A 27,250-nucleotide genomic window follows, 5' to 3' on the forward strand; every position below is an offset into this window, starting at 1 on the left:
AAGAAGAGGAGGCTAGAATTATCTTTCTTTAATTTGATCCAATGCTCCTTCCTCTATACCCTCAGCCTCCACACTAACTATTTTTGAATCAATGAAATAAGTATCACTCTTTAACACCTTAGTATGAAATACTTTATTAAATTATCTAGCCTGGCCCCAAAGTGTCACAGGATAGAAGATGGGGGCAGGAGTCTTTGACAGGGCACTGCCAAGAAGGGTATGGCCAGCAAGACACTGGATGGATGGATCCTGTGTGCCCCAGGTATGTGCTGAGAGTTGGGGGACAGGACACGGCACTCAATGTGAGTAGAACAGTGCCATAAGGAAAGAAGGGAGGCGAGCTATCTTTCATTAAGCAATATTTCTCCTATGTGGAACACTGCTTGCCCAAGACATTTTAAATCGTTACTTTGCTGAGTATAGCTATAAGAGGGAATTTCTAAGCAGAGAAGCATAAGAATTGGGGAAAAATCCTTCCAATCATGTACAGACAATTTTGGTGCAGTATCATCTCCTGAGGTCTTTAAAGAAAAAAAGTGTTTGTTTTCATGATTAAAATCAAATGAGTCTTTATTTAGGGTTTTCAGAAGCTTATGTTGGTTCAAATTCTAGAAAGAAAAGAGAACTAGAACTTCCCCAGGACTGAGCAGAGAAATGGGTGCATGGAGTTTCAAATCACGCTGGGAAAATATTGGGGAAGTTTACTCTTCTAAATCTTAAGGACTGTTTAACTTCTTTTCCTATCGGCTGCCCATGTAAATGTTATGGATTATATGGTAGGTTTTTTTTTTTTTTTTTTAGATGTATTTGTTTATTTTAGAGAGAGAGAAAGAGCATGACTGGGAGAGAGAGAGAATCCCACGTGGACTCTGCACTGAGTGCAGAATCTGATGCAGGGCTTGATCCTACATCCCCAAGATCATGACCTGAGCCAAAACCAAGAGTTGGATGCTTAACCAACTGTGCCACCCAGGCAACCTGAAGGTTATTCTGATTGAACCTTGTAGAGTCCTTTCAAATAGATTAACAGTTAAGTGCAAGTGCTTTACAATGTTTTCTGGACTAGTTGATGAAGGAAGAGAAAGATACCTCCTAGGGCAGATGGAAGGAGTATATACTTTTTAAGTCTTTGTTATCTCTGTCATGAGTACTACTCCGATATAAAAACAAGGACCTCTTTATATTGCGAATTAGGGGACTTGGGCTTCATAATACAAGCAAAACAAAAATCAAAATTCCATCACCAACAAATTGCCCTATCAGTGGATGGCACCATTATCCACAACCTTTGTTAAGTGATGGGGATCAGGGTAGTTTACCCCAGAATGTGCCACTTTGCCACGCGGATTATTTTGAGCTGAAGATGATTAAGGCCCAACATACTCAAGAAGAGTGTTTTTTTTTTTTTAATCTCCCCATTAACTGTCTAGAAGAATTTAGATTAAAGAGCCTGTATCAGGAAGAGAACTAAGACCAGAAATTTTTTTTTTTTTAACATGAGAAAGTCTTCTCACTTGGCACAGCAAACATTTGTTAACCAAACATTTACTCTTCCCATCTTCCTGTGAATTGTCTTCCTCTTATTTGAAGTCCCAGACTTTCTATACCCCCTTCTGCTTAGCTCAAGATGTCATAAAAATCTCAATTGCCTATCAGGAAGCCTCTCATGTCTTTGTGGAGCTCAAGTCCATATGTAATTAAATTGGCTTTTCTCTCATTAACCTGTTTTATAAAAATTTAATTATTAGGTCAAGCCAAAGAACCTAGAAGAGAAGAAGGGGAAAGTTTTCTTCCCCTATATCCTCAGGACAATATTAATAATAATGCTAAATTTAGTGAAATTTGGTGAAAGTGACTATTTTGGGGTTCTTTTTTTAAAGATTTATTCATTTGAAAGAAAGTGTGTATGTGTACATGAATGTACACAGGTGAGGGTAAGTTGGGGAAGCACAGAAGGAGAAGGAGACAAAAAGATGCCATACTGAGTGGGGATCCTGATGTGGGACTCGATCCCAGGACCCCAAGATCATGATCTGAGCTGAAACCAAGAGTCAGACGCTTAACTGACTGAGGAGCCACCCAGGCGCCCACCCTGATCTGTGGCTCTTTATAAACTATTCTTCCCCTTTAGCTTGTTTTTAGGTCACAGTGATCATGCAGAGCTTTAAATTATTCCCAGTAGTAGTAGTGGTAGTAGTAGTTATCATAGTGGTGTTAGTACTGATAGCAATAACTACTCTTGCACTTGTGCTGCTGTGATTCTACTAAACCTACCATTGCTACTTCCCTCCAGTGCTAGTTTTGTTATGTCATTAACTGTGATGGTATAGTATATCAGGGAGTTTAGATACACACATCTAATGCTTATGATCATTCTGTAAGGTGAGTACCGTAACTCTCATTTTATAAAAGAAGGAACCAAAGCTCAGAAAAGTTTATGTACCCAAACTAGTGAGATTCTGAAGTGAAATTTGATTTTAGATGCATCTGTCTCCAAAGCCCACATTTCTGCACCATTCTTCGTTCCTCATTTGCTACTCACAGTATGGCCACAGCTCCATAATCCCTACCTATATAGAATATACATTAAGATATGCACAGCCCAGGGAGTGTGAACTTCAAAGAGCTATGCAGGAAGTCCAGATGGTTGCCCAAAAATGGTCTGTTTCCTTTGTGTTCACTGACTCTGGCTTGTCTCAAATGCTTCAAAGTTATCTTAATGTCATTTCAAAGGCAATTGAGGGAGCATCCATGGAGATAAATTGCGTCTGCAGCCTGTTGCTGAATGCATATTAAGTTCTATTCATGGATTTCCTAGCAACCGGAGCCCGATGACGCACGGAGTCAGTGAGCTTGCGTTATACTCATCTAGAGAAATTAAATCACTTGGATTTTATTATTAATATTTTTAGAAAGCCTCACTAGATTAGCTGTTTGAAACACTTTGTTATCTGAGTTACTATCAGCAGCTGGTTCCAGTCACATCGGAAGTCACTGAGGACTCTGTAATTTTCACAAATGCTCCAGTGAGAGATCATCTCCATTTTAATATTTTTGACAGTTAAGGACGTAGTTGGGGAAAGAAGGAAATTAAAAAGAGAAAGGCTGGTCTAGCAGTTTGTGATCTTGGTTAAGTTCTCAAACTTGAGACAAACATATTAGAAATAAGCAGTAGGCATCCTGGTGAGAAGAGACAAGAGGCTAGGTAGTCAGGCTCATTTGCATGAAAGGGACATATTGAAACCAAAGAACATAACTTAAACAAACCTGGCTCTCTACAAGACACTCTATAAGGTTAAAGGCAGAATATTTTCACCATAGGGCTCACTGAATACACTGTTTTACAGATTCAAAGAACATTCGAGTTTGTTTTTCATAGTTCTAAACAGCCTGGAGTGGTAAAGGTTTCTCACAAATTTTCCTCAAGAAAATTAATTTGTGGGGCGCCTGGGTGGCTCAATGGGTTAAAGCCTCTGCCTTCAGCTCAGGTCATGATCCCAGGATCCTGGGATCTAGTCCCGCATTGGGCTCTCTGCTCAGCAGGGAGCCTGCTTCCTCCTCTCTCTCTGCCTGCCTCTCTGCCTACTTGTGATCTCTGTCTGTCAAATAAATAAATAAAATAAAAAAAAAAAAGAAAATTAATTTGTGCTCATTGGACATAAAAATCAAATATATATGTGATCTTCTATAGTAGTGTGAGCATGGCATGGAAAGGCATGGATAGGGTAGATAACCTAAATGAGCATGATATATTTTAAAGCAGTCAATATGAGAAGATAAGATGCTTAGCCCAATGATTCTACTTTGCTTAGATTTTTTTTTTTTTTTTTTTTTACTAAGACGATTTTTAGATTCACAGTAATACTGAGGGGAAGGTTCAGAGATTTCCCATATATCACAAATTTCCCCCACATGCGCATAGCCTCCCCCATTATAAGCATCCCCCACCAGAGTGGTATCTGTTTGTTATGATTAATGAATCTACAACGATGCATGATAACCACCCAAAGGCCATAGTTTACATTACGCGCCATTATATAGGTTTGGACAAATGTATATCGACATGTATCCATCACTATGGTATCATACAGATACCATACACTGTGCTCAGTCTATTCATCCCAACCCACTTTCCAAACTAATCTTTTTACTGTCTCCATAGTTCCACCTTTTCCAGAATGTCATATAGGTATACTCACATAGTATTACCTAACCTCTTAGATTGGCCTCTTTCACTTAGTACTATGTATTTAAGGCCCTTCTACATCTAAATAGTCTATTTCCTTTTAGTGCTAAGTAATATTCCATTGTCTGGGTGTACCACAGTTTATCCCTTTCCCTAATGAAGTACATCTTGGTTGTTTTCAAGTTTGGAAATTATAAATAAAGCTGCCATAAAAATCTGTGTTTAAGTTTTTGTGTAGATATTTGTTCTCAACTCCTTTCAATAAACACCAAGGAGTATGATTGTTAGATATTATAAGAGTATGTTTAGTTTTCTAAGAGACGGCCGAACTGTCTTCCAAAGGGGCTGTACCATTTTGCATTTCTGCCAACAATGAACGAGAGTTCCTCTGGTCCCAAGTCCTCATCAGCATTTGGTGTTGTCAGTGTTCCAGATTTTGGCCATTCTAATAGGTGTATAAGTAGTAGCTCATTGTTGTTTTACTTTGCATTTCCCGGATGACATAAGTGGTGGAACATCTTTCCGTATGCTTATTTGCCATCTGTATATCTCATCTGATGAGGTATCTGTTAAGGTCTTTGGCCCATTTTTTAATCACATTGTTTGTTTTCTTATTCTGAATTTAAAAGTTCTGTGTATATTTTACATAATAACCCTTGATAAAAGTAAGGCATAGTGCAAACCAGAATCAACAAAGGCACTGATATAAATTCTTCAGGATAATCTTTGATTTTGACTTGTGCCCCAACCTATTTTGAGTTCAGATCATGGCTGACTGAGTGTGCCAGATATATGGACTGATGATGTATGTAAGAGCTGAAGCCATTATTCATCAAAGCTTCTCACTCATAGTGTCGAGGGTGTGAGCTGCCCTCTGCCTAAGCTCCCTCACTACCACATTTAGAAGCCTGGTGAGCCCAAAAGGTTTCTTCAGAAGAGTGACCAATAAAATGTGCCCCAGAGAGCATCCACTAGGGCTACCATTATTGTGACGGGCTATCACAGAGCTTACTCTGCTCTTAATGAGAAGGATTCCAATTCTACAAGTCATTTTTCCAGGTGATTTAAGTTCTACAAATGCAAAAATTTGGAAACCACTTCATTATAGCTGATACCCGTGGCTCATTCTCTCTTTTTGAAGAGTTTGGAATGAAGGCTTGCTTGTTTAAAGAAACGAACAGTTTTCAGACTTTCAAACACTCTGTCCTCTCCAGAATCACTGATTATGCATGGCTTTCATTTCAGGGTTAGTATAACATTTCATATTAATGGCCACCTGTTGCCAGATGGGAAAGCAATGATGGTGCCCAATGAAGTATGCCCTTACCAGTGAAGCACATGGCTCATAGGACTGCTTTGGGAAAACAGACCTCTGAGTGTTTTCAGCAAAAATTAATTATTTTGGAATGAATCTGCCAGTTTTCCTCCAAGTGACTAAATGTCAATTAACTTAAAATAACTTTTCTTATGGACTTTGATATTAGTGCAAATCCATATGTATGTTTGTGTGTGTGTAAAATTAGATTTATATATTGAGATTTATAGTCGATTGTTATGTATTTACATATACATATATATGTGTGTGTATATATATATTTTTTTTTAATTTTTTTTTTTGGTTTTTTTTTTGAGTCTACAACTATCAAGAATATCGGCCCCTTTCTGGCCATGTGCCAATTCAAAGGGACTTAAAAAAAAAATCTCAGTGAGAGATTGATCTCACATAAAATGTAATTCTGGATCTGAGCCATTATAGGGGTTATCTTTACAGCTGTCCTGTGGTTGTTATTTGACAGTATGTATGGGAATAACTGAAATCATGATTCATTGCTGAAAGAAGGGAATCTAGGAGATGGAGTCCAGGTGGTCTTGCTGATGGCAAGAAAAACTTGACCAGCATTTGCTAGCCAAAGCTGATGGAAAACACTAGGGGAAGTGGTGAAATCCAGTGTTTATTTGACTTCTAAAATATACTCATATTTTTTGGAAAATATTTCTCAATTTCAAAAAATCCTTTAGAATTAACTCAGAACTTCAGATCTTAATCTAGACCATACAAAATTCATTGTTGTTGTTTCTCTTTATATGTAGTACTACCATTCATTTGAATATATTGGTTGTTTTATAATTTCCATCCTCTAATTTTCACATTGTTGACGCACTGAAATGATTTCATTCCTTGTTTTAGTTTGTGAATACACAGAATTATGTGTTCTTAAAAAATTGTCAAGCGACTAATTTAATTAAATATCTAATATTCACACGCTGCTATTCTTTTACATCACGAAGTCCTTCAATAATCTTTGATAATCTCTACCATAATAAACCTCTATTTAAAATTATAATTAGGTTATTGTGTTTTGCCATTTTCACCTTATGTTAGTTTTTTATATCTCTATGAATCATTATGACCCACACATATGAGATTAAAATATCTATATAGTATATGTTCAGGTTAATAAATTTTTTTTTAAAGATTTTTATTTATTTATTTGACAGAGAGAGATCACAAGCAGGCAGAGAGAGAGGAAGGGAAACAGGCTCCCTGCTGAGCAGAGAGCCCAATGCGGGGCTCGATCCCAGGACCCTGGGATCATGACCTGAGCCGAAGGCAGGGGCTTAAACCACTGAGCCACCCAGGTGCCCCCAGGTTAATAAATCTTATTTGCTCAGTCATAATAAGGTTTTCTTAAAATAAGGATTAAATGGTAATATTCATATAGGGCTTAGTACTTTATCTCTCACAGTAGTGCTAAATAAACATATATTAATAGATAAACTGCCTTATTATTAATAATTTTTGTTGTTTAGTATTTTTATATTATAACTAGAACTTCACTGTCTTTAAATATTAACATTAAAGTAAATATTCTAGAATATTTCCTTGGGCTACAATTCCCCCCAAAGAAATACCAGGCAACAGACTCTGGTTGTTTTGACAGTTTTTGCTGTGCATGTTGTCTAATCTATTATAAATTCATTGTGCAATTAGTAATGTTCCTGTTCACAGTCCCATCAACTGTGGATTTTATAATATTTTATTTTTTTAACTCATCGGGCATGTTTTTGGAGTACTAAGGAATTTTTCTCAAAGCATGGGAGATGAAGATTCTGAATGAGAATCACTAGGGATGCTTGTTAAAAATTTCAGAAATCTAGCTTTCTTGCAGATCTTCTCAAAGTGTTTCTTGAGATGGGATCTGGAAATCCCCATGCTGAACAAACTTTCAAGGCAATTCTTAAGCACTCTAAAGCTTCAGAACTACTGCCTTATAATTATTTTAATTTGTATTTCTTTAATGAGAGTACAGCTTAGCATAATATCCTAGACCTATAGGTACTGTAGGCAGCTGGCAAGTTTTCATAGTAGTAAGCAAATCTCTCAAATCCTGCTCCTGCTCCATGATTTGTTGGCTGTGGTCTGATACATAGCTTTGAAGAGGACTGGATGTTAAAGAAATTCAAATGTTAATATTTTAGGGAACACACAGATTGCAGTTGCACCTGCTGTAACTGTTACAGACCAACTTTTATTAGGACACCCACCTAAGATGATGTTGAAAAATGAAATGGATGGTGTGGTCATGAGTTTGAAAGAACTATTGGCTGTACCTTGGCAGAAGGAATAGTAAGTAGTTTCCTGGGAAAGAAACAGGAACCCAATATCCTAGATAAATAAAGTAACTAAGACAATGAAATTAACAAAAGTCTTCTCATATTTTTATGAACAATGGTATATTGTAACCCACTCAGTCCATTTCCGTTTGCTTACCTCTAAAATTTACTCTATACCTGAAACATCTCCATTTTTTGTTAATAAGAGATCAATTGAAAAAAAGAAAAAAAGAAGAAAAAGAAAAAGTATAGAAGGACTGAGGAATAAGTGTGTGTGTGGGCAGGGTTGTGTTTGTCAGAAATAAAATTTAGCATTAAGAAGTAGATTATCAGTGGACTCAAGAGATATAGATGAATAAGTGAGTTATAAAATCAATATATTATGCAACCCTATGGTAGGCACAGATAAAAAGTAGTGCTTTGCTTTCACATCTCATACAATCTTTCTCCCAAAATGTGTCCAGATAACAAACGTGTAGCGTTAAACCAAAACAGAATTAGATAGACATGGAGTAATAAACTACTGTTCCCAGCCTCTACAATCAAGAGGGAAGTGCATTTATTTAGAAGCCTTTTTCAGGAGGCCATTTTGAGAAAAGAGATTAAATTACAGAACAAGAATGAAGGATTTTTTTTTTCTTTTGCCTTTTCTAAGTAGAGCCTCACACAGAGAATCCAAGGGAATTAGCTTTTCTTCAATACTTAGTGTGGACAGGCACTGGGCTAGAGGCTTTAGTATATATTTTCTCCCTTAATTTTCTCAAAAAATTGTTGAGTAAGCAATAGCTCCCACCTTTATAGCTTCCAAACAAGGTATAGAATCGGAGGTATTAGAGAACTGTGTACCTGTAGAGAGACACTTAACTCAATCCATTAGTCTGACCCTTAGAGCTTTTAATGTATTTTCAATTTCTTACTATATCCCCCATCTGAATGAGTTTTCATGTACTTTCATGCCCAGAAACTGCCATTATTACTAATGTGTGGAGTGGGTGTGTTCACGTGCCTGTGTTTTTGTCCCTAATGGATATTAATATGTTCATTTGGGGACAATTTTTCATCAATATCTTTATGTCTAATTAAAACTTTTCTATCAGGTCATTTTAGTGAGTCTATTGTATTCCTCTGCAGGTGCCATAACTTATTTAACCAGGAGAATTTTAAATATAGAATCAGTTGAAACTCAGTAGGAAAGTATATTTCCAGGGGCACCTGGGTGGCTCAGTGGGTTAAAGCCTCTGCCTTCGGCTCAGATCATGATCCCAGGGTCCTGGGATCGAGCCCCGTATCGGGCTCTCTGCTCAGTGGGGAGCCTGCTTCCTCCTCTCTCTCTCTCTGCCTGCCTCTCTGCCTACTTGTGATCTCTCTCTCTCTCTCTCTGTCAAATAAATAAATAAATAATCTAAAAAAAAAAAAAAAGAAAAGTATATTTCTGAACAGGGCATAGGCATCTCTTGGTCTGAATCTGTGTCCTCCACCACTGACTTTTGCTAGACTAGGGACTGGTCACACAGCATTTCAGTTTACCCACTTCTAAAACACCTGTTGACTACTCATCTCCAGAGAGATATGATATGTTTTATAGCCATATTCTCAAGCAAGAGATAAAAATTCAGACTGTATAAATAACAGTGATTTAAGCTTATACAATTTTAGACACAGAATTGATTTGAAAAATGATCTAGACTACCATCTTATTTTCTAGACAAGATGACAGAGGCCCAGGATATTTATGCTCCTTGTCTAGCGTTAGGATGGTGGAACCAAGATTAGAACCTGGTTCTCAAACTTCATTTTGATGCTCATTATACTTTGTTCCTACAGTTTTCCCAAGAGATTCCTTTTTTTGGACAGTAAAATAATAACATTTGTGCCTAGCATTTGTATTGTATTTCCAAACTCACTATCTTCTCCGATTGAATTTTTTTACTCCTCTAAGGTAAATCTCATGACCCTCCTTTTTTCCACCATGTATTAAGGTAAAGAGGGATAAGAAACTATGTCGAGGCAACATAGATAGTTAGAGGTGGGGCAACTCATGCACGTAACATCTTTGATGCTGTTACTATGCTAAGTCTTATGTGCATTACCTTGTTGTTTCCTCACTTCAGTGAGGCACTGTTACCAGCCCCATCTTACAGAGGAGGAAAAGAAATTTAGTGAAGTGTGGTCACTCACTAGGATGTGACGTAACTGGGATCTGAATCTATGTTGCCTGATTGCAAAGCCCATACTCTTAATAGCTCTCTCGTGTTGCATTTATATTTTAGTCAGTCTTTTCATTCAGTCCTTTATTTACTCACCAAACAATTGCAAAGGTTCATTTTGTGTCAGTTTCCATGCCAGGTGCTAAGAAGAAAAACAACAACACATAAGACATGGTCCAGGGCCCAGGAGAGAGAATTTGATATGTAAAAATATAATACTATATTATTTATAGTTTATAGGTAACTTAGGACCTATAGTTTATAGGTCATTTATAGGTCATTCATATAGGTTTATATTTATATTTTAAATAAATTTATATATATTTATAGTTTATAGGTCATTTAGGACCTATAGTTTATAGGTCATTTATAGGTCATTCATATAGGTTTATAGGTCATTTATAGAAAAATGACCAGGGTCAAGGAGGTAGGGGCAATTTAATTTGTACTACTTTCCTTAGTATTGAATGCCCTTTTCAGAAATCTATAACTCATAAAGGATGAGTTTGAGTGAGTCTGAAGAAACAAGCTTTGACCCCCAAGTTGAAGTCTGGTCACTGTGGTTGGCTCAGTGGCTAATCTGGGCAAATGATCACGATATTTTAATAGCCCGGCCTGCATCAAGTTAGTTTACGAAAAGGAGGTGAGACTCCTGACATGTTACCTGTGACACTGGTAAAGATTAATAATGACGATGACCAGGAAACCTTTGCTAAATGTTTAAAGGCCTAAAACACAGTCTTAATCATGTCATTAATTATGGACTAAATATAATTTAGATTTTAAATTAAAATTCTTGGCACATGGCTGCTATAATAAAATACCATAGACTGGGAGGCACAAACAACAGACATTTATTTTCTCATGATTCGGGAGGCTGGAAAGTCCAAGATCAAGGTTCAGGCTGGTTTGATCCTGGTTCTATAGAGTTCTCTTTCTGGCTTGCAAGTGGCAGCCTACTTGCTGTGTCCCTCTTTACATGATAGAGAGAGAGGTATCCCACCTCTCTCCTCTTCTTATAAAGCCACTAATTCCATAATGAAGGTCCTACCTTCATGACTTTATCTAACCCTAACTGCCTCTCAAAGGTCCCGCTTCCAAATGTCATCACACTGGGGGTTAGGGTTTGGACATATGAATTTTGAGGGAATATAGTACAATCTACAACAGTGGGATTGCACAATCAACAACAGTATGAAACGAATAGTATCAGCATATAAGTTATTATTCACTGTTAAGCCTGAGAAAACTACATTATCTTCCATGTATATGTCTTGCACCTTTAAGTATTCTTATTTTCACTATGATATTTCTGAGACGTTTGAATGAAAAATTCAGTTATTTGCTTAGGAGCTAAAATGAGTGACATGGAGAAACTGGCAACAATAAAAAAGTAAGGAATCATGCCCCTTTGATTTGAGTTGCAAATGAGAAATTTCTGCTCAAAGCCTTGGAAACAAATTAAGAATTAGCATAAAAAAGTTAAATACCGAAGTCATGCCTTAAAGCCGTTAGTATCACTCAAAAATGTTGGTCTAATTTTGGGATATGTTTGCGGCTAGAGTTAATATTTCATTACAGTGAGTAGAATAATAATAAAAATTATTAGAATAAGAGACTGGTGAAGAAATGAAATCAAGTGTTATCAGTGAACATCAATTTGGAGATCACAAATAATGGTATTGTGATTTTCTAGAAAGTGCAAAATTTTATTTTATATACAAGGCAGAGCAAAAGCCATTTTGAGCAATAAAGAACAGTGGATTTAAAGACTTCCAGTTATTCCCACCAGCCCAATATGCTTTGACAAATCACTAACTCCTCTGAATTTTCTCACATGCAAAATGAACCTTTCTCTCCCTCCCTTCCTTCTACCTTTCCATCTTTCCTTCCTTCTTCCCTTCCTTCCTTTTCTGCCAATGAGTACTTGTTAAGGCTCTATTATATGCCCACTGAGGGTACCTGTGCTAAGGGAAAAACGCTCAAAGCTTAAAAAAAAAAAAAAACAACAACAACAAAGAAAAAAACCTTTCTCATAAGATAGGTTTAAATAAGACTTTGTATGAGAAAGGGCTGTAAAAATGTTCAACATTTTAAGTATATTAAGTACTATTCCCTTTGGAGTCGACTTCCGATTTCAGGATTAATGAGCCAGGGGAGTTCTGTTCATGCCCTTATTAAAGGAAAGAAGATTAGTGATTTAGGTAAGTTGAAAACTGAGTTCATTAAACTAAATAATTTTGTATAGTTCCTTAAGTCCTCTATAGTTTCAGAACAATTAAAGTAAGCAAGGTAATACTAATTATACATTCTGAATTTTAGAAAAAGTTGAAAATGTACCTCCTTCAGCCTTATCATGTATTCTGCAAACCAACCATAACAATCAACTAAGCCTCAGACGGTTTGATGATTTGGCAGGTCGATAGCAAAATGATCAAAACGACACACATTTTGTTCTCTCACCCACCACCACTGCATCACATTAATTGCATGCCTCCCAGGCATGGCAGTACCAGCCACTGGACTTTGGGTTTCTGGGTACTGAGCCTTCAGGGAGGCTGTGATCACAGTGACACGTAAAGCCCAGGTCTTTTCCAACCCTGCCCTTATCTTTGCTCCTTGCAGTTATCTGATTTAGCATATTGGATGAGAAAAGAGAGCATGATGGAATGACTGAAAGAAATCACACCTTACAGTTTCCTCCAAGAAGCCTCTTGGGAAATGGGGTTGCGGGGGGAAGGGAAAAAGAGGGAGACTCTTTGCTTATTAATATGTATTTTCCATAAATGCCTCAGAAATGAATGCTGTTTCTGAATCACTGAAGCCAATTACACCAACTTATCACAAAAAAGTTCTAAAACACATCTCTTCTTCAGAAACACAAAGGGACATATCCCAAATGTATACTAGAAAAGGTTCTCCCTCATAGCAGAGTTGCTTAGAATTAAGAGCCACATAAACTGAATTTCAAATTAAACAGGACTACTAGTAATTGCTCAAAATGGGATTCCAGGCTTGAGGTTGGCAATGTTGTGGCATATTTACAAGGTCTGAGCTTGTCCTTGATGCTTGACTACTGTTTTCTTTTAGGAGATCTAAGGGCCAAAAACCTGTTATAAAATCTACATCTATTTCATTCAGGTTTTGACAGTTAAGAGGGAATAATCACTTCTAATAGGATTAGACTACTTAGTCCAATATTCAAAATTGTAAGACTGGCTTATTTACTAATAAGGGTTTAGATCATCTTCAGAACTTAGTTGGGAGAAGAGAGGTTTAAATAAACTAAGTTCAGTGTAAGTGGGAAACCTGCAAAAGTCAAGGTTTTTGTTTATTAGCTTTTTACACCAAGCTTTTATTAAAGAAAATAGTGTGTAAAAGAATTCCATTTTAAGCAAACACCTTTATTATTGATAGCAGTCTCAGGAGAATGAATCAGTGTGTTTCTCTGAGCAATTGGTTTGTTTTTATCTCGATGGATTCTGTATATTTTATAACTGATGTTTCCCTCTGCATTTTATCTGCTAGAAAGATTAGAGCCCAAATTCATAGCTCGCTTTTTGCAAATATATCAGACTTTATAGCAAGTACTCTGAATACAAGCATCACTCCTAATTCTATCTTTTCTTCTTTTACTTTTATCTAGTTCATCCCACATACACCACAAATATTTTGTCTTATTGCATGGGACTTTTTTTGAATTTTCCTAAGCATTTTTCTTCAAACAAGGTAGAGTGCACATAGATAACAGTTATCATAATAACATTCGAGTCAGTGAATGCATAGAAAATGACAAATATGAATATTCAAAACTAAGTGCCCTTAGGTAATACTAAAATAAATTACTGCAAGTTGTAATTTAGAAACAAGTTTTATGATAGTTTCAACTAATTCTAAATTACCTGTAAATTCTGGCTACACAAAGCTAGGAAAAAGGATGGGGAATTCTTCTATTTGTTTTTTTTGTTTTGTTTTGTTTTGTTTTTAAACCTCGACACCTAAGAGTGGGAACTCAATTCTCTATAGACGCCTGAGGGCTACTTATTTTCCCTGCTTGCTGTTGCTGCTTTCAAAGATTTCAGGGCCAGGCCAAGGCTGGTAATTATTAGTTTGCACCATTCTAGCAATACTAGTTGTTAAACTATTGAAAACTATTAAAATACTTCCATTTCTGTTGGTAGAGAGAGAGACCGTGCCATGCTGGTACCTTCCAGTGGTTCTGGCCATGCTGGGCCATCCCCTTACATCCCTGAGCCTTGCCTGTAATTCATCAAAGGGTTAATGCCTGACACAATAGGTGGCCACCGGGAAACTGCTGCATTCTGATTGGTCTGTACCCCAATGTATTCTAAATATTTTGAATATCATCCCTGGTCTACATGTGTAAACCAAGGCAAAATCGTGTACAACTCATGAGTAAACTGGAAAGCCAAACTGGTAAAGTAAAAAAAATCCAGATCCTCCCTGCAAAGAAAAAAGATTGAAGGTTGGAGGAAGTATTTTAAATGATTTTGGATAAAACCTTCAACCAATTGATTATCTAATCAGTATGTATTTTTGAGTTTTTACTATGTCTTTATCACTATGCTAGGCATTTCAAAGGATATAAAGAAATGTAATACCTGGTTGGGGAGGTGACAATATGCCTGTGACAAGATAATTGCTAACCCAGGCAAGTACTATATGTTATAGACTTCAGGGGATGAAGAGAACACTGATTGAGTATAATTAAGAAGATTTGTTTGGGGGAGGTAGAACTGGAGCTGAGTCTTAAAGAATGAGAAAGATTCACAAAGGTGAAGATAAAAAGTTAATTTCACTCTGCAGAATCAAAGCTAAGGATGCTGTATCACTGTCTTTATATGTGGTTAACATATCTCTTATCAAATTAATTAACTCCAATGATCACTTCCAGCCTGTGTCCTTGTGTGACATCAGCTCTAGGTCAGTGGACATGTGGGTCTCCAAACTGGCCATGGTGGCCTAATGTGTTGGTAAGAACTTTAGGGAAAGCAACAATTGCCCTCCAGGTCAGTTGCATGTTGGCTCTGAATTCACAGGCTACTCATATAAGATTCCATTTTTGCTTAAATGAAGAAGTGTAACTAGCAACCCCAATTTTTTTTTCTTTTAGAGCACATGAATGGGGTTGGGGGTAAAGTAGGGAGGTGGGGAGGGGCAGAGGGAGAGTGAGAGAGAGAATATCAAGCAGGCTCCATGCTCAAAGCAGAGCCTGACACAAGGCTTGATCTCACAACCCTGAGATCATGACCTGAGCCAAAATCAAGAGTTGGATGCTTAACCAGCCAGGTGCCCCACTAACCACCCATATTCTTAACAAATCTGTGGAGGTGCTGATTAAATTCCCTCATTTTGCATTTCACTATGTTCAGCTTTTTGTATGCAGATCTGACTTCTTGACTGCAGGTCTCCCAAATCAGCATTTGGCATTCTCTAGGCAAGTTTTAAGGGAAACTCAAAATTGAAGCCCACTGTGTTAATAAACAAAGTGAACCATACCAAAACAAAATTTCAAAGAGCCATCATATGTAAATGTATTACAGAGATGTGGAAGAATCCATTTACCAAAGGATGCAAACAAGCAGTGAGACTTCTTTATACCATACAGTATGTTAAGAAACAGCTGTTCAGAAATGACATTATAATGCTAGTTCTTTGGTTGGGTCTTGTCATATCTGTATTTGTAAATATTTATTGGATGAAGGGTATGGTTAAAATTGCACAGAGATTTATCCTTAGGCTCTGGGGTTTGAGCTCAACTTCAGCTGTTTTGCATTGCACTTTTCCCCCATTGATTTCTGATTTAAACTTCTTGGTGAAAACTGAAATTTCCCAACAGATTTTCAGGGGGCAGAAATGTTTCCCAAAATCAAATGAAAGTCCTATGATGGGCATAAATTCTAAACTGCTTTTAGGGAATTACAGCACTTAGGGAGGTAAGTGGTTGATGACAGAAAGATGGAATGAAAAGAAGGCAAGACGTGTGACTTTTTCCTTCCCCTTTATCTGTGTTAATTATTTACATTCAGAAACTTCCTGAGGGGCCAACACATGACATTCAGATAGCCTTTGAAAACATTGAACATACATGTTACTGGGGCTTTTATAACTATCTTTACCTCGAAGGGCCACTGTTATTTGGGAATTTCTCATGAATTGAATACTATGAGGTACTTCTGAGCTAAGAGGAAAAGGCCAACCAAACTTATATCACAGAACTTAAAAGTTGATATTCAGAGCACTGGAGTAAGTGCATGGATTTGAGGAGAAGACTTTATGGAAATTAGTGGGAAGTGTGATACACACACACACACACACACACACACAATATTACTCAGCCATCAAAAAGAATGAAATCTTGCCATTTGCAGCGATGTGGATGGAGCCAAAGGGTATTATGTTGAGTGAAATAAAGTCAGTCAGAGAAAGACAAATACTCATTTCACTTATATGTGGAATTTAAGAAACAAAACAAATGAACATAGGCAAAGGGAAGGAAAAATAAAATAAGATGGAAACAGAGAGGGAGGCAAACCATAAGAGACGCTTAACTCTAGGAAACAAACTGAAGGTTGCTGGAGGGGAGGAGGGTGGGATGAGGTCTAACTGGGTGATAGGCATAAAGGAGGGCACTTGTGATGGGCACTAGGTGTTCTATGCAACTGATGAATTGCTAAATTCTACCCCTGTACTACACTTTATGTTAACTAAATTGAATTTAAATAAAAATTTTAAAAAGAAGAGGGGCAGCATCCAGGAACACCTGCCAACCAGAAGAAGGTCTCTGTGTTTTCATTTTCACTTTTCTGTTCTATTTTAAACTTGATTAGAGAGTTAGTCTCCCTCAGCTATCTTTGGATATTCCTGACTGGACATTTACATAAATGTGATACTGAGCAAGGAAATCTCAGAACAGTGTTACACTCAAATATTAGAAGAATTTTTTTTTTTTTAATAGTTGTGCTTCCAGTTTCCAGAGTCTTTGATATCACACACTGGCTAGTTCGCCCCCCTGATGACACTCTACTATAGAACCCTGCATGATTTCTTAAAATTACTTACTTCTCATATTGCTTTTGGCGTATCAGATAGGAGGCAACAATGTTAGTCAATTATCATTTGCATTTTTCCAGGCATTTTTGAGATCAATTTCTGGGTCATCGATTTGATCTCACAGGGAATGGGATTGGTCTCTGTTGCTTCTGGAGTGGAATATTAAACCTAGCATAAGGATGTTCCAATGCACAGTCCTCCTCTACCTTTCTATTGATTGTCAGCTATTGCTAGAAACATTGAATCTTGGGTTTTGAGAATATTAAATTGAATCTCTTCTTCAATTGCCCTATTCACTGATCTTCCCAGTTTAGGATTCTGCTGACGGTCAGAAAGTTCTTTGTCATAGAAAAGGAAGTTCAGCTTTGCCAAGCTGTCCTGTTTTGGACCCCTTAGTTTTACCCTCTTGGTATCTAGTACTATTACAGACTCTCCACCACATGACAGGTCTTGGAAGACTAAAGACCTCTGCATTTAAGAAAATAAGAGATTCCTTCCCTCATGTTCTCATTAAGACTTAAAATAATAGTTATAAGCTTTATGTTTTAGTGTTCCTCACTCCAATCCCTTTAGGCCACCAACTTGCCCTATTTCTTCACATATCCTCTCATTTTTACTTCTATGTCAGGGTATAGTTGGGAAAACCAAAAACATGCTAAGGTATTTCACAAAATAATTTAATATAGGGAACTGGTTAAACCAGAGTTGGAGGACTGAAAAAAGCGAACACACAGAGGTAATCCCTACAGGATGCAGCTATCCTTCTAGGGCTGGGGATCCTCAGGGGAATCCAGTGTTTGGGAAGGGGACCTTGCAGAGCTGGGATTGAAGAGAGGATGCCGTTCCCAGGAGCCTAAAAGGGAACTCTGTGGAACTGGCCCTCAGACCTCTGAGGAGAGGTGGTAGGCTGCTGCCACACCTCACTGGCTCAAGAAAGAGCCCTGTGATGCTGGCAATCAGGAACAGGGAAAGCCGTAGTGCCCACTGGTACTGGCCCCACAGCAGTTTGGACAGCCTCTGTTTAGCTGGGGCTCAGGGATTGAGTTTGAGGAACTGCCTCCCTCATGCTCTTATCCCTGGGAAGAGGATGATGACCTCGGTTCTAAGAATTGCCAAAGGAAGCCTCAGACTGAACCCAAGAGGAAGAGGAAATAACTTGCTCCCCTTCTCTAATCTTCAGCTTCCCTCCATGACCTCCTAGCTGAGGAACGCAGCAGGAAGGCAGCCAGCAAAGGAGAAATATGTTTTGCAGACCTCCAGCCCTAGTTTCCCAAAACAGTAAAAAATAAAGAAGGATACATTTGGAACTGAGAGAAAACGGCCCAGAAAATTACTTTTAGATAGTCATTTTTCTTAACTTTGGTTAGAAATGCAAATAAAGATGAATCAATTTCAATTGCATTTTCAAAGTAGGATTAAATTTCTAATATGAATGTTAGCTTATTTATTCATATGTAACTGCACAGGCAGAGTTGCTCCAGTCATCCCTATTTATTTTGCTTGGGGTTTTTGTTGTTGTTTAACTTTCCTGTAAATCAAATTTTCTCTAGCTTGAAGATTATGAATTTCTTCTTTGGAGACTTCTTCATGTCTCAAATGTATTCCCTCCAGTGTCTAATTTCAGGGAATACAGAATATCAGAGTACAACTTAACTGCTAAAACTCAAATTACCAAAATAGAAACTCTACAGACTAACTCACTCAGGAAGTTAAAATTAAGTAAAATTAATCTCACTGACCTCATTCAAAACTTTCCTTGTCAGAGCTAAGGATGAAAAGAAAAATATATTGATGTCAAAATACAGCCTTCTCTGAAAAGTGACACAACATTTTCTAATAGCTTTGATTTTCTCCTTCCTGGTGAGAGAAAGCACTAACTATAAACTCATGCATTGGGTGTACAAAGAAAGAAAACATTGCCATTCTCCAAATTATTCTAGGGTTTCTGGACTAATGATTATGGAAGCAGGTGAACAAGCAGGAAAGCAACTTCCTGATTTTGAAAATGCTTTCTTCTTCTTCTTCTTTCTTCTTCTTTCTTCTTCTTTCCTCCTCCTCCTCCTCTCCTTCTCCTTCTCCTTCTCCTTCTTTGGTAATGAAATTAAGAGAGCTGGTCTGGGAATATGAATCGTCTATTTCTAGTCCTGGCTCTGTCATAAGAGACTGAGACCATTTTTAAGTCTCAGCTTTCTCTCTTTGAAAGAAGAATATGGGCAACGATCTTCAAGGTTTTTCAGTTTCAGTAGTCTGAGCAGAAGTCACTCATTCTAGAATGTTCTTGATTTTGTTTTCTCTTTTGGAAGTAGGGGTTTGGGGAAAGAGAAGAGGAAAGGAGTATATTGCCTACTATAATATTAGTGGTATTACGGTTTCAGTGTTAGTCTTCTCTCTTCTGAGTTACAATGGACTCTGGAGTTGAAAGTCTTTGTGACATTTTGGCATCAAACTTTGGTTCTAATTCCAGTTCTGTCTTATAAGTTGTGATCTTTGATATTACATGACATTACTGCGCAAAAGTAGCTCATCTATGAAAGAGGGATAATAAAATCTGTCCAAAATCTTTTTGAAGAAAACATCAGGTGACAAATGAAAGGTCACCAACATAATCCTTCATATCAATAATATTAATAAAATGGTTAATAGCAATCACAAAGTAACTGTCTTACCTGCACTTCTCTGGTCTATTGGGATGCAGTGCTATCAAAGCTATTCTTTGCCTACTTACTTCTAAGCTCGCATGTGTCCAACTCACACAGACTGCAGGCCAAAACGTGCATAGGTGCTGCTGCATTGACATCAGCCTAGATTTCTGTGTGTGCAGGCAAGCGTGTGCAGGCATGTGCCCAAAGCAGAACTGGCAAGGTCATCTTCCCACGCCGTTGTGTTTCAACTTCTAATGTATAAGAATTTGATGATAAGACTCGTCTTTCTCTGTTGCAGAACAAAAGATAAAGCCAATTCTCCTTAATCAGACTAGGTATCCACATGGAAGGACAGAGGAAAAAAATTATTGACATTGTCATTTTGGAGATTGGTGAGGCTGCGGAATAAATTATGGGAGTTTGAAAGTAAGAGGTTCATTCTACCTCTTCTAAACGACATCGTCAAACAACACAAACTTATAGGATGATTTACTGATGAAGCTTCATTAGACGGTAACTTTTTTTTTTTTAATTAACATCTAGAAACAGTATTACGTAAATATTTAGGAAACCAAGATCAAGAAGGTTTAAGTGCCCTATTTCAGGGCACCAATGAATTTAGGTGACACGAAGAACGGAGAGTACTTCTGGGTTTATTTTTCAAGTTCCAATGGCTTAACCTTTTTGAGGTAAGTGGTATCTCTCCCAGCCACTTTGGCAGCAGGCCCCCAGGCTCACAGCACTTTGTGTTTCAGTGCGACAGCCGGTACCACACAACTTGTGCCTTTCTGATGAACCCCCTTCCCAAGCTGATACCAGGCTCCAGAGCAGCAGGCACCGTATCAGAGACCACTGTGTTGATCACAGCTCTCCAGGGCTCCTTGTTCTCTTAAAGCATGATGTCTCTTGTCCCCACCCCCCATTTATTCTGAACCCTTCAGCAGCTCGGCACAGCAAGCTTGACAGGACCTGTCTTCCTCAACTGTTAATTTCACAGCCGGATGAGTAGAGAGGTAATTTATATGGGTCAGTCAGATTTAAAATGCTGCTGTGTCTCCTGACGAGGTGGAATGAGAGGATTTAAAAGAATTATTAGTGTGGTCCAGAGCGGCGGTCTGTGGTTTCTTCGACACAGTCCTATACCTTTTCCATTTGGTAAATGCCCCACGTGGCCTCCACATGTTGATTGTGGATTACAACCAAGATGAGAAGCAAGCCACTGGGGGAAGATTTTTGTTTTCATTTATTTTTAATTAATTGCAAACTTCCTCTTTCATTTGGCTTGCCACGCTCTGCAGATCCTGGTGACACAGGAGCTCTGCCAGCATTAGGAGCCACTGTGCCGAACTGTGAGCGGCTTAAAAGTACCAGCCAGCTGCTTTGCACTCAATCCTCAGGGAAGGTCTGAAACAAATTTGCATGTTTGGAATTCACCTTCAAAATGATCTAGTGGATGTTGTTGAAATCCATGCTTCTCTTTCCTTAATTCTCTCCTTAAATTATAATATTAATAATTATAAATTATTAGTATTCAAACATTGTTATTAATTTTTTAGGGGATAAAGAGAGTGTCTAGGGAGCACTTTAAAATGAAAGTCATGCTGCCCTTCAGATTTTTACTGAAATCCCTGAAATTAGTAGATGTATATAAGAAAGGAGTGATGCTTAACAATAGAAGAGCCCCCCCCACACACACACACACAAAAGGCAGCCTAAGATGGGAGAAAACCCCAGTGGTTTGGGAATCAGCTATATCTCTTTTGAGGTCAAACAGATGTGAGTTGCATCCTCTGGTGCTGAATAATTGTGTGAACTTGGGTGAAATGATTTAATAACCGCAGTCCTCAGTTCTTTCACCTATAAAATAGTTCTTCTAAAAACAAAATACAATAATCAAAATGAAGTATCTTGCATCATTGTTACATGTTCTATAAATGGTAGTACTTAATAATATAATCTAACAGAAAAATAGAAGTATGAATTCTCTAAATATTGAATGTATGGGTCTTAAAATATAAATGGAAAACTTTCTGTTTCAACAAGCCAGTCAACTACGATAACAGACATACCCTCATGCTATAAACATCTGGAAATGGGAAGATATAAAATAATAATGACAACAAAATTATTGGATATCTGAACCCCAAAAACAGAAATGGAATTCTCCCCATGAGTTACAACTGAAGAAAGAACTAGAAACCTGAATGGCAACTGAGGGAGGCTAATCCTGCTCGGGAAGAGGTATATGGGGCCCTGGAAATCCTGATGTTTTGGTTCTAACACCTAGATGGAATCAGAAGAGGAGGCCTTGGGTCCAGACAAGGAAGGGAAGGTAACACTGAGAGTACTGCTTGAAGTCAAGTCTCTTGGAGAAATGAAAAGACAGCCTTAATAAGACCTACCGAGGCAGCGTGGAAAGATAAAAAGAAAATGTAGAAGCTGAGTAAAAATGAAGACATCTCCCCTGGAAATCACAATCCCTTGCTTTTGCTTCACTGGAGCTTAGATATGATTTTGCAATACTCTGGGAAACTCCAAGCCTAGGAGTTTATATACAATTTGTCCAAAAAATGACTAGAACGTTAAAGAATAATGAAATGAATAAAACAGAAAAAAAAAAAGAAACAATATTGTCAATAAAGCTGAACAGTGGTAAAGAACCAAAATAGAAGATTTTGAGCAACAATAATAAAGAAATAAAGAGTGTGGGCACAGATAAGTCATATTTGGAATATAAAGTTTTTTTTTTAATTGTTGAACATTTTTTTGAAGATTTTTAAAATTTATTTATTTGACAGAGATCACAAGTAGGCAGAGAGGCAGGTGGGTGGTGGGGGGGAGGCAGGCTCCCTGCTGAGCAGAGAGCCCAATGCGGGGCTCAATCCCAGGACCCTGGGACCATGACCTGAGCCGAAGGCAGAGGCTTTAACCCACTGAGCCACCCAGGCGCCCCTGGAATATAAAGTTTAATTGCAGACTGAACGTGTGTATCTGTGTGTATGTATGTATTCAGAAACTATACAGAGATAAATTCGAAAGCTTTAGAAATAAAAAATTCTAGAAAAATTACCAAATTTACCAAAATTCCTACACAAAAGATGAATAGTTTTATAATTGTTAAAGAAATTGAATCAGTAGTTACAAATAAATCCAAATAAAGTAAATTAAAGAGAGGGTTTTACAGCCAAGTTCTACATATTTAAGAAAGATATGTAATTACTTTTTAAACAAACTCTTTCAGAGTAGAAAGAAGAAAATACTTTACCACTCATTTCATGAGTACAGTAAACATTTGAAACCCCAACTTGTCAGAACTGCAGTATCACAAAGGAATACTGTTGGCTTAATATCATTTATGACAATGGTATAAAATCATAAATAAAATATTCATAAAACAAATCAAACAATGTATTAAAATATGTAGCATGAACAAGTGGGATTCATTTTAGAAATACCAAGATGGTTTAAATAAACAAATCTACTAATTTTATTCATTATATAAAGAAATTGAAGATGAAAGGCATAATTATCTCAACAGATTGAATTATTTGACAAAATTCAATACCCATTCAGGGTTAAAGAAAAAAAAGAGCAATCCACACATTTACAGTAAAATTAGAATAGGAAGAGAATTCCTTAATCTGATACAGAATATCAACAAAAAACTTACAACAAAATGATATTCAATGGAGAAACATTAGAAGCTCCATTTAAATCCCTTGTAAAATCACCACTTCATTTTAATATTGAACTGGAGATTTTAGGCAGTGCAGTAAGACAAATTAATTAATTAAAACTTTTAAACTGTGAACAAATAAGAAAGAAAAAAATAAGACATCACCGATGATATGATTGTCTCATAAAAAAGTAGAAAAATCTATAAACTATTAGTACCAAAAATGGCTCAGCTAGATTTCTAGATGCAAGACCAATGTACAAAATCAGCAGTGTATCTTCATATCCTGCATAAAATGTAGCAAATATACATAAAGGTAAATATAACAAAAGAAGTGCAATATCTTTATCAAGACAATCACAACATTCTACTGAAGGACCTAAAAGAAGAGTTAAATACACTGAGAAAAAAACATCTACAAAGACTGAAAGACTTAAAAGGATGACAAGTTTCTAATTAATTTATAAAGTAAATTTAATTTCACAGGACTTTATAAAATGACCTAAATGTCATACAAAAATAAAAAACACTAAGGATGGACTAAAATAATTTTATAGAAAGAGATGAAGAATAAGACTCAAGAGGAGGAGAAGGAGAATAAAAAGCAGAGATACAACCCTTCAGAAGTAAACTTTGATATAATCATATTGAATAAGGCAGTATTATTGATATGGGGAGAGACAAAGAGATCAACAGAAGAGAACAGAGTACCTAAAGACAGAACCATCTCTATGCAGGAACTTTGTGTGAAGTGGAGTGGCCTTACAAATGCATGAGGGAAAGTTGGGCTGCGCACTAACTGGTGCTGTGACATCAGGCTAATTCATAGAGGAAAGAATGGCAGACTCCTACTTAACACCATACACAAAACAAACTGCAGATGGATTGAACAAGTGCAAATATCATTTTATATAACTTTAAAAGTGTGAAGAAAGAATACAGGATAATATTATATGACTTCAAGTGAGAGGTATTACTTAAACAACACCAAAAAAATAGCAAAATAAAAGAAAATGATGATAAATTTGACTTCATTAAATTAAAAAACTGTGTATGACAAAATATACTATAAATAGAGCAAAAAATAAGATAAAACAAAAAAACCCACTCTAAGAAAAGATATTTTCTATCTATATAAGTGCAAGAGGAACGGTATTCAGAATACATAAAGTCTTCTATAAATCAATAAGGAAAAGAAAAATAACTTTTAGAAAATAGATACAGGATATTAAAAAGCAGTTCACAGAAGGGGAAACTGGAGTATTTCATACATATATGAAAATATACTCAACTTCATTGTTATATAGAGAATACAAATTAAAATAATATGAGAAACTACTTCATCCTCAAGAGGTAAGAAGGATAAGTCTGATATTACCAAATGTTGGTAAGGATGTGGGGAAACAAGACTCAGGTAATTTTAGCAGTAGGATAAATTGGCACAACCACTTTGGAAAACAATGTTTCATTAATTAGTACGCATGGACACTCATGTATCCTAAAATTCTATCTTTACTTATACATCTTAGAAGAACTCTCACACATGTACACAACAGGTCGTATGTCAAGATTTTCACTGCAGCACTGTTTACAACAGTGAAAAAGTAAAAACAATAAAACTGTCCCTTAGTAGGGGACTGGACAGGTAAGTTGGGTTTACTTACACAAGAACTACTACACAGCAGGTCAAATGAATTACCTAGCTCTACAGATGTCAATATCAAAAAACAAAACAAAACAAAACAAAACCCTCCTGAGTAGTATATGTAATGAAAAAAAAAAGTTGTAAAAAGATGTAGGCACTAGTAGTACCATTTAAATAAACCTTAAAAATATATCAAACAATAATATGCGTTATTTAGGCATCTATGCATATGTGTTAAAGGAGAATAACTTAAAAGGTAAAAATACATACACACTTGATCAAGGTGCCTGTTGCTCAAAGAGAGGGGAAGGAAGACAAACTGCTGGTGGATTTTTATCTGTGCCTGTACCTATTACTTCTTTAAAAAAGTTAAACAATAAAGAGACCTATTAAACAAATGTGATAGAATAATATATTTTGAATATGGTCGGGAGATATGTGAAATTATGCTTTTTCTGTATTTTTGTATTTGAAACATTTCATAATTGGAATCACAACTTTCAAAAGATAGTCAAACTAATTTCTATATTTCAGATAAAGCTAGATGCCTCATTCTTCCTGTGGAGGGTTTGATGTGCCCCTTGCCCACCATCATCAGTCTTTGAGAATCACTGACATGGATAGGATGGAATTGTTCCCTGCCAGTATCTTGTTACAAGTTATTTCTCCTAATTCTTGTTATTGAAGCAATAGCATTTTCCCTTTCCTAATTTGGAAGTATATTCTGATATTAATTATGGTTCTTAAATATGAACATGCCTTTTGGAAACGCTTATATATGTACTCTCCAACCCAACTCCCCTCATCCCATTGGAAATCACAGACAGAATTAGCTGTGCACATGTGTTTTTCTGGAAAGCTCAGCAACAGAGTCTAAGAGATAAGGGGACAAGCGTCAGAACTGGAGTCAGGAGTGCTGGCTTCTCTCTCTGTTCAGTGACTGTAGGACTGTTTTCTTAACTTTTCTGTGTTTTAGTTTCTTTATCTTTGAAGCGAAAGTGTTGACTAATCCTTTTCACCTCTAAGGTTTTATAATTTTATGAAATATGTGTGTGCAGCCAGTTATAAAACTAAGTGGTAATTGGAATATATAAACTGAGGAAGAGCCAAAGGGCTTCTCTGTGTCACAATATCTCTTCCTCTGTCTTTGCCAGAGTGTCACTGTTTCAGATTTATGTAGTGAAGGCTGGACTATGACAGCGAATGTTTTCTGAGAAAGACAGGCCATTGTTGTTTATTATGTCTTTGTAGAAATACATGTTGAAATAAGCATGTCAACTTGCTGGCTTCCTGAAAGATTTTGGGACACAGGGCATTTAGTTTTGAGGAAAAGGTGAGCCAGGATTGGGCTAGAGTGTCAAAATCACTGCCTTTGGAGGGATCCTTCTTCCTTCAGAAGGGCACCGTAACTTGGAAATAATGGACCCTGAATAGGGGAAAGAGTGGACAGGGAGGGTGGAGCAGAACTGAAGACTGAGAATTGCCATAAGTTCACAAGGGCAGCTCCCAGAATCACCTTTTAAATTCCAGTTGCTGAAAGAACTGCTTCTCAGAGACAGGGGGAGTTTAGAATACCACCCCCCAAAGATACTAGCATTGCTCGGGTACCACTTGTTGGAGCTGCAGGAGGCCCTGGGGTTGATGGAGGAGTGCCAGCTAGCTGTCCAACTCCCCAAGTTCCTGCTGGATTAGCAGGTCTTGTCCAAGGGGTTTTGGAGCCATCCCAACAGGTAATGACTCCAGAGGGAAAAGGCACTGTAGCAGCTGCTACAACTCAATACCCACTAGTGGGAGGTACCCCACTCACTCCTGTGGGTTGGGTAACACCACCTCCAGGCATTATGGCTCCTCCACCTGGTATGAGATCACCCATGGGCCTGCCAACTGGGCTTCTCCTTGCTCAAAGGATGCCAGTAGGCATGCCCCCTCCCCCTCAGGAATGAGACCCCTTCCACCAGGAATTAGAGGTCCACCTCCTCAGGAATGCATCTCCCAAGACCCTAGAATAAGTCACTTTTCCCCCTACAATGTGTCTTGTAAAACTGTGTAGGGTGTTTGTGAGCTTTTGTTCCCTTTTTGCTGAACTAATACTAGCTAATAAATGCACACAGCAATTTTAAAAAACCCAAGTTGATTGCTGTGTGTAATGAGGAAGTGTGTTTTGAAATCTTTGGATTTGTGATAGGGGTGGATTCCTATTTTAGG

General features: G+C 37.3%; 1 pseudogene; it reads left to right on the plus strand.

Annotated features, from left to right (window-relative positions):
- LOC116878762 overlaps positions 1–27,049 on the plus strand; it is an 83,419-nt pseudogene extending 56,370 nt beyond the window's left edge.
- Positions 27,050–27,250: the final 201 nt, after the last annotated feature.

Source organism: Lontra canadensis, unplaced genomic scaffold, assembly GCF_010015895.1.
Source record: "Lontra canadensis isolate GAN:19392208 unplaced genomic scaffold, GSC_riverotter_1.0 scaffold2, whole genome shotgun sequence".
Lineage (NCBI taxonomy): Eukaryota > Metazoa > Chordata > Mammalia > Carnivora > Mustelidae > Lontra > Lontra canadensis.